Genomic DNA, 9,357 nt, shown 5'->3' on the forward strand with positions numbered 1-9,357 from the left:
ATCCAGAAGCCTCTAGAAATGAACAAGCAGAACAGAAGGATATGGATTTCTCATCATCACTATTTCAGAGGTATCCTGCATTTGCTCAGAAAGCCACGATATGACAAGCAGGCTTCTTTGTCAGAGGTTTTCAACCATTTGAGTCCATGGCTCCCTTCACCAACTATATTCTTTCTGTGGCACCTCTGTGGGGCTCAGGAGCCCAGTTATGTCACTCCTCGTCTGCAGAGTGGGCAGTCTCTCACCATGGGTGTAGCCAGGATTTTTTGGGGGGTTGGGGGTAGGACTTTTGTTAGGGAGCTGCAGAACTGATGTGATTGGTGAGTTAGTTAAGTAGTTCTATTGTTTTACTTGATTTTTTTTGGGGGGGGGAGCTGCCCCCTGCCCCCTGCCCCCTGGCTATGCCCATGCTACTCACCCTTTTTCAAACACCCTCCCTTGTGGAGTGTTCCCTTATCCTCCTCTCCTTTCCCCTCTCCTTGGAAGTCACAGCTGCACAAGCCTTTGGGAGGCAGAGACAAAAGAGGACATCAGAGGAGGGAGGGAAGGAAAGAGGGACAGAAGCAGTGTTGCCTGTGGCACCCCTGGCCATCATTCAAGGCACCCCAGTGTGCCACGGCACACTGATTGAAAACCACTGTTCTACACAATTAGAGTAATTCCGACTGCACCAGTTCCTGGAAAACAACTTAAGGACACAAAGAGAGTCACACTGGACCAAATCAGTTGTTTCCCTAGTCTACCGTCCTGTTACCCAGTTGATCAGATGCCTAAGGAAAGCTGATAAGTAGGAGATTACCACCATATGTGCTGTGCCCAAATCTGCTCTCTGGTTTCTCAAACGTTCTCTTCTCCTGTCATAGAAACTTCTTCTTTTTTTCTTCTGCCACATTCTCGGGTGTTGTAGGATTTCTTGAGAATTTTGGTAGGTATGGAGCTTATCTGATTTTTGCAAGTGAGCTGAGGGACAGTCCACTTTCCTTTCCAGGAAACATTTCTCCAGCACTTTGCAGGCTCTCTGGCTACCACACTTCCTGCTCTGAAAGGGTCCCATGGGAAAAATTGCCCCATGGCTTTTAAGTGACGTGTGGGCAGCTGGGAAGGCTTCAGATTATTAGCAAGACAATTTTTCAAATGAAAGAATAATCTCAAGACACCCCATGACCACCTCAAAAGTATGCTAGGTGAGACCAAAAACCAAAACCCACTTAAACCCCAGCCCATAACCCATGAAGGCATTTTCTCTCTCCTTTAATAATTTTCAAATGCAACTTCTTTTCTCATTAATTGATGGAGAATAGTAATTGATGGAGAATAGTAGTAGAAAACTCATAATGCTAACCACAATAGCCCTCTTTTATAGTTTTTCTTCTGATTAACAGTTAAAATGAAAGGAAGTAGAATCTGAAAGAAGAACAGTAACATCCTAACAGTGTGAGTACTCTCTGCTAAGATACGGGTAGCCAGTGAGGTGCCCGGCAGAAGTTTTGGACTACAATTCCCATCATGCCTGATCATTAGCTTTGCTGGCTCAGGCTGATGAGTGCTAGATGACAACAGCAACTGGAGGGCACCATGTTAGCTACCCTTACTCTAAGCAAACTTATTGTAGTGAATGACGGAATTCAGGTAAAACCCAGCAAAATAATGACAATTTTTTTTTCTTTTTAAAAGTCTGTTCATTTTTCATATGGAGCATTTAATAGATTGCAGGGGAAAGTGTATAAGATCAAAGGAGGAATGAAATGATGCTGGGAAATTGTTAAACTGGTGGTGACAGCATTCTTTGAGACTTCAAGGTCATTTATGAAGCTTGCCACCTACTCAGGACCAAATTATCAAGGAGGCCATCATTTCAATAATGTTCCTTCCTTTCAAACAAAATGAAAAGGATGCTTTTATTACAGGCGGGGGAAGACGGAATAGAGGCAAGGTGAGATCATAATGCATAATAATCATGCTTATGTGGATTAGGAATTATATGCGACGGGAAGCTGCTACTGTTTCCTCCTGCTTGTGAAACCTTCACAGGATCTGTGCTCTGTGCTCTGTTAAAGGCTCACTTGATGACTTGAAACATTGAAATTTTATGATTCTGTGAAATACAGTGGTACCTCGGGTTAAGAACTTAATTCGTTCTGGAGGTTCGTTCTTAACCTGAAACTGTTCTTAACCTGAGGTACCACTTTAGCTAATGGGGCCTCCCACTGCCGCCGCGCCACCCCCACATGATTTCTGTTCTCATCCTGAAGCAAAGTTCTTAACCCGAGGTACTGTTTCTGGGTTAGTGGAGTCTGTAACCTGAAGTGTCTGTAACCTGAAGCGTCTGTAACCTGAGGCACCACTGTATGGTAGAGTTGGAAAGGATGTTGTTGTTTAGTCATTTAGTCGTTTAATTGTGTCCGACTCTTTGTGACCCCATGGACCAGAGCACACCAGGCACTCCTGTCTTCCACTGCCTCCCGCAGTTTGGTCAAACTCATGCTGGTAGCTTCGAGAACACTATCCAACCATCTCGTCCTCTGTCGTCCCCTTCTCCTTGTGCCCTCCATCTTCCCCAACATCAGGGTCTTTTCCAGGGAGTCTTTTCTTCTCATTAGGTGGCCAAAGTATTGGAGCCTCAGCTTCAGGATCTGTCCTTCCAGTGAGCACTCAGGGCTGATTTCCTTCAGAATGGATAGGTTTGATCTTCTTGCAGTCCATGGGACTCTCAAGAGTCTCCTCAAGCACCATAATTCAAAAGCATCAATTCTTTGGTGATCAGCCTTCTTTATGGTCCAGCTCTCACTTCCATACATCACTACTGGGAAAGGATACCAAGGCTCATCTAATCCAGCCCCCAAGATACTGCTTATTGAATGTTCCTTCCAGTGCTCTCTAATCCTTCTCAGAAGCCCTGCTCTTGGTACTGTTGCTTATTCAGGTGCAGCCTGTTGGTCCTCTTGAACTTGGCAGGGATGTGGGTGGCGCTGTGGTCTAAACCACTAAGCCTCTTGGGTGAGTAGATAAATAGGTACCACTGTGGCAGGAAGGTAAACGGTGTTTCCGTGCACTCTTGCAATCGTCACGGTCCTGCATGTGCCAGTAGTGATTTAGTCATGATGGCCACATGACCCAGAAAGCTGTCTGTGGACAAACACCTGCCTTTGACTGGACTTAACTGTCCAGGAGTCCTTTTCCTTTTCTTTTTTACCTTGAACCAGGCTCCACGAATCAGATTAGTAATATAACTGGCCTTTGCTCTTCATTGCCCTGACACCTGAAAGGATCTCTATCAGTGTAATCAATTTCAGGGGGTTAAGAAGTCTCCCAGGGTTACGGAACACCTTTCTTCTGCTTATTGTAGTCCACAGGTGCATGTTAAAATTAAGAAAGTAAAAAAGAATCTTATTGGGCCAAGCCAAGGGTGCAATTAGTCGATTATCTATTTCTAAAAGTGACCAAATAGATGCTTCCAGAAGTCCAAAGCTATACAGGGAAGCGTATCAAGCAAAATAGGAACAGAAAGCTATCTCATACACTGTCCTGCTAGCTCAGTCTTGTCTACACTGACTGTCAACAGCACTCCAGAATTTTCAGCCGCACCTGGAGGTACTAGGGGTTTGAACCTAGCAGCTCTGCATGCACAGCAGATACTCTCCCAATGAGCTATGCCCCATTTCTCCATCTTTTTCCTGCTATATCAGGAGCTGGGCTCTTGGCATCTTGCTCTGCTTAATATAGTTGTGAGCTGGGTTTCATGCCACCCCAGTCATCACACAGTGTGAGGTTCCAGGCACTTACCGATGGTTCAGGTTCCTTGGAATGAGGCACAACAGAGACTGTGTTGTCTTTCTGATTTAGGCATATATACAACTTGAGTCTATGCTGGAGGGGCTCACACCATTGGCACCCCAAGAGGGTCTTTCTTCTGCCATAGCCCTGGAAATCAAGCATGCATCTCCCTTTCAGGCTTCTGCTTGTTCCTACTCTAGCTCTCTCTCTCAAACCTCTGGCCCTTGTCCTTTTCACCAACAGCCAAGTGAGGGTGGGGGACCCACCCATTTGCCCTCTGGCACAAAGCTACTTCCTTTGTTACCCTAATGATCAGTACTTAGGGGGCCATTAGCTCATTGATAAGCTGACCTGGCTATTCCAACATTTTATTTATTTATTATTTTATTATTTTATTTATTTATTTATACATACATACATACATACATACCCCGCCCATCTGGCTGGGTTTCCCTAGCCACTCTTGGAGGCTCCCAACAGAATGTTAAAAATGCACTAAAACATCAAACATTAAAATCTTCCCTAAACAGGGCTGCCTTCAGATGTCTTCTAAAAGTCAGATAGTTGTTTATTTCCTTGACATCTGATGGGAGGGAGTTCCACAGGGTGGGTGCCACTATCAAGAAGGCCCTCTGCCTGGTTCCCTGCGACCTCACTTCTCATAATGAGGGAACTGCCAGAAGGCCCTCAGTGTTTGGGCTGAACAATGGGGGTGGAGACGCTCCTTCGGGGATACTGGGCCAAGGCCGTTTAGGGCTTTAAAGGTCAGGCAAAGTTAATTGTAAATAATGTGGTCACTGATGAACTACCTATTGAAAAAGGGACACGGCAGGGGTGCCCAATATACCCATTACTTTTTATATCGGTCCTGGAGGTTTTGTTAAATATGATTGGGGGGACCAGCTGGTAAAAGGGATTCAGGTCGGAGCCAGACATTACAAATTGAAGGCCTTTGCAGATGACTTAGTATTGACCTTGCAAGAGCCAGATACTAGTACCAAAAGAGTTCTAGAATTAATTCAAGTATTTGGTCAGGTCGCAGGATTTAAGTTGAACAAACAAAAAACTAAGGTACTGGGAAAAAACTTAACAAATGTTGAAAGAGAGAGATTCCAAGAGGAAACTGGGTTAGCGGTGGCAAAGAGTGTAAAATAACTGGGGATTAACATGACATCTAAGAATGTAAACTTATTTAAGGATAATTATGATAAGTGCTGGACAGAGATAAAGAAAGACTTAGAAATATGGTCGAACCTGAAGCTTTCCTTGTTAGGTCGAATTGCAGTAATTAAAATGAATGTATTGCCTAGAATGTTATTTTTGTTTCAGACATTACAAATTGTTGATAAATTGGACTGTTTCAAGAAGTGGCAGAAAGATATATCTAAATTTGTCTGGCAGGGCAAAAAGCCCAGAATTAAGTTTAAGATACTTACTGATTCTAAAGAAAGAGGGGGGTTTGCCCTGCCGGACTTAAGACTGTACTATGAATCGGCAGCTTTCTGCTGGTTAAAAGACTGGCTACTTCTTGAAAATGCAGACATTCTAGACTTGGAAGGATTTGATAATAACTTCGGTTGGCATGCATATATTTGGTATGACAAGGTTAAAGTGTACAAGGGTTTTAAAAATCACATTGTTAGGAAAGCACTATACAATGTTTGGATTCGGTACAAAGATTTACTGGAAAATAAAACTCCCAGGTGGCTTTCACCAATGGAGGCCAAGGAGGTAAAGAAACTCAATATGAGAACTAATTGGCCGAAATATTCTGAAATTTTAGAACAAGAAGGTGGTGAATTTAAACTACAAAGTTATGAGAAAATAAAGTCCAAGGTACGGGATTGGCTCCATTATTTTCAAATAATGGAGGCCTACAAACAAGACAGGAAAATTGGTTTCCAGGTGGAGAAATCGAAATTAGAAACAGAACTGTTAGAACCCAATACTAAGAATTTATCAAGAATGTATAACTTGCTGTTGAAGTGGAATACAATAGATGAGACAGTGAAGCCAGCTATGATTAGATGGGCACAGGACATAGGCCATGACATTATGTTTGCTGACTGGGAGCAGTTATGGACCACAGGTATTAAATTCACGGCATGTAATGCCCTACGAGAAAACATTATGAAAATGATTTACAGGTGGTACATGACCCCAGTCAAGCTTGCGAAGATTTATCATTTGCCCAATAACAAATGTTGGAAATGTAAAGAGACTGAAGGTACCTTCTTCCACCTTTGGTGGACCTGCCCAAAGATTAAGGCCTTCTGGGAAATGATTTATAATGAGATTAAGAAAGTACTTAAATGCACCTTTCATAAGAAACCAGAGGCATTTCTCTTGGGTATGGTCGGCCAGCTGGTGCCGAAGAAGGATAAGAATTTCTTTTTGTACGCTACTACGGCAGCAAGGATTCTCCTAGCAAAGTATTGGAAGACACAAGAGTTACCCACGCTGGAGGAATGGCAGGCGAAAGTGATCGACTTTATGGGACTGGCAGAAATGACCGGCAGAATCTGCGACCAAGAGAAAGAGACTGTGGAAGAAGATTGGAAGAAGTTTAAAATATATCTTAAGAGCTACTATAAAATTGAGGAGTGCTAAAATGCTGAGGGAGAGGAAGACGTAGAATTGCATCGGTAAATTGTATTCAGTTTAGGGTGAAATTGAAAAGGAGAATGAATTTATATTTAATTGGCTAAGAAGGGTTGCTGAACAATTGTTAAAATGAAGGATGCAAAAAGGGGAAGGCATGGGGAAGTCCGGGAAAAGAGGTTTATGGAAATAAGGTAAAGAAATTATGATTTTTTGTGTTTGTTTTTATGTTGTTTTTGTGTTTGTTAAAAATTGGAAATTAATAAAAAAATTATTTAAAAAAAACCAAAAAAACACTTTGAATTGTGCCCGGAAATGTACTAGGAGCCAATGTAGGTCTTTCAAGACTAGTGGTATGTGGTCTTGGCGGCAGCTCCCAGTCACCAGTCTAGCTGCTGCATTCTGGATTAATTGTAGTTTCTTGGTCACTTTCAAAGGTAGCCCCATGTAGAGTGCATTGCAGCAGTCCAAGTGAGAGATAACTAGAGCATTCACCATTCTTGTGAGACAGTCCACAGGCAGGTAGGGTCTCAGGCTGGGTACAAGATGGAGCTGGTAGACAGCTACCCTGGACACAGAATTGACCTGCACCTCCATGGACAGCTGTGAGTCCAAAATGACTCCCAGGCTGCGCACTTGGTCCTTCAGGGGCACAGTTACCCCATTCTGGACCAGGGAGTCCTTCACGCCTTCCCGCCCCCTGCCCCCCAAAAACAATTGAATCCTTGCTGGATACAGGAATTGGAAGAGATTCAGATGTACAGCCTAACCCATCCCAAACTCACAACACTCTTGTTTGCAACTAACATTGTCTCACCAACTCTTATGCGGCACAAGATAATCTATTTTGACACGAATACAAAGCAACAGCGCATGAATATCACAACATATTTTTCCTAGTCTGGGCTATACACACAATCTGCAGAGAGTAGAGAGTTGGTGGTTTGGGCATCTGCCAAAAGAAGATGCTTTTGAATTATTCATGGACAGTTCAAATCTAGAGATAATTTGACACCTGCTTCTCACCCCCAGCCACCTGGTCCTCCCCCCTCCTTTCCTCATTGATCTTCCAAGTGAGAGTTATTTTGTTGAACTCTATTCTCAAACTTTTCAAAAAAAAAAACCAAGATAACTGCTTCAATTGTTTCATGGGCTGTTGAAACTGGCAACTCCATCATCTTCTTTTTCCAGTAAAATATATTTCCAAGAAAAGTAGCATTTTTCAGGGGGGGGCCACTAGGTGGCGCATCGGAAGATGGCTGACAATAACATCTCTCCGACCCACACGAGGTAATTTGGAGGCTATGATGGGGGTAATTAGCCTCCTTAACCCCCCCAGGATTATGGGGGGGACGGCCCTTGCCTGCTGTACCCTATACCACCCCCGAATTTGTGGGGGTGGGGGCACTAGGCACAAAGCCCTCCTGTGGGATTTTCGGCACTCCTCGACGCCGTCCCCGATTCGTGCCGCTGGTTGCAATGATCTTTAAAAGAAATAATTTGGACATGATTAATTGCACATACATCAAGGAAAAAGGGGAGTAAATACTGCTGACTGAAGAGATCTCTGATAACAAGACAACAATAAAATACGAGAAGAACGTCAAGATACGGTAATGACTGAGGGGGGGGGGGAAAACCTGCCTCTACCTTTTTATGTGATTTAACAAGAATCCCCCTCCCCTAATGAGTCAGAAATTAAGGACTTAAGCTGTGGATTTAAGGCTGTGTGGAGATAAACTTTCGATCCAAAGCAGTGTTTCAAGATGAAGCTGGAAAGCTAAGAGTTTTGGAGTGACGCAGTCAGGAAAAAATGCCGTTCGCCATTTTGTGAGGCATTGTAGGAGCTCTTGGGTCTGGGAGGAGAAAGAGAGAAATAGAGTTGTTTACATATCGTGAATCAACTCCTCGGTGGGACTTAAGAGCGACAAATGCCAAAATTTACGATGGATAAAGTGATGTTATCTACGAAGGAGATATATGGAAACCATCTGGACTTAGTGGAGGAACGGGAAATCCACACAGGATTATTACACTTGCTATCGGCTTAAGGAGACTAACAGAAGAGATCGTAAAGGAAAAAGAGAAATTATACGAACAAGATATGATGTGGCAACACCAAGATAAGACTGGATAGAATTATGAACTTTGTTTGGACTGATTGGGACTGATTTGGACATTAACGCAGTAATAAGAAGATGATCTGAATTCCCCTTTGGATCTTGAAGTATGGGTTCCCCCAACAAAATTTAAAAATTTGGCTTTGTAATTCGGAATTTATATGATGTGATTTAATTTGATGTGATTGGCCAGTTAATAAAAATTATTTAAAAAAAAGAAGAAAAAAAAAAGAAAAGTAGCATTTTTCAGTTTTAGTCAGTTCTCCAGAAACGAACAAAAACACACACATTAATGCTTTTTTATTTTAGCAAACATCCATAGCTTCCCCCAAAGTCCTATAATTTTTAAGTAACCAAGAATCTACTCCACACATATCAGATGTTTGTAAACCTTATTTGTTGGGTTAACTGTGGATAAACACTCCATTATTTTTTGTTTCCAGTGCCTCGTAAAAAGCTTTGAATCCACAGTAATTCCTCGAACGTTATAGATTTATTCATTAAAATCTGTTTATTTTCAGATCTGTTTTATTTACTAGAGCATCCCAGGATTAACAGTTTCACATACAAGTTCACAGTCAGTAAACAAACAATTGGCCCTTAAGTAAATAGTTTGTTATATATGTAATATATTTTATGACCACAACTTCTTACTTCTAGAATCAAAAGAATGCATGTGTAGAATTACTCCATAGAGAATCAGAAAAGGAAGAAGGATATTCCACAATATATCACAGAAGGGGGATAACCTTGAGGAATGAACAAATAATAATAATAATAATAATAATAATAATAATAATAATAATAATTTATTTATACCCCGCCCATCTGTGTAGGTTTCCCCAGCCACTCTGGGCGGCTT

Source organism: Podarcis cretensis (assembly GCF_951804945.1).
Source record: "Podarcis cretensis genome assembly, chromosome: 10".
NCBI classification, from domain to species: Eukaryota; Metazoa; Chordata; class Lepidosauria; order Squamata; family Lacertidae; genus Podarcis; species Podarcis cretensis.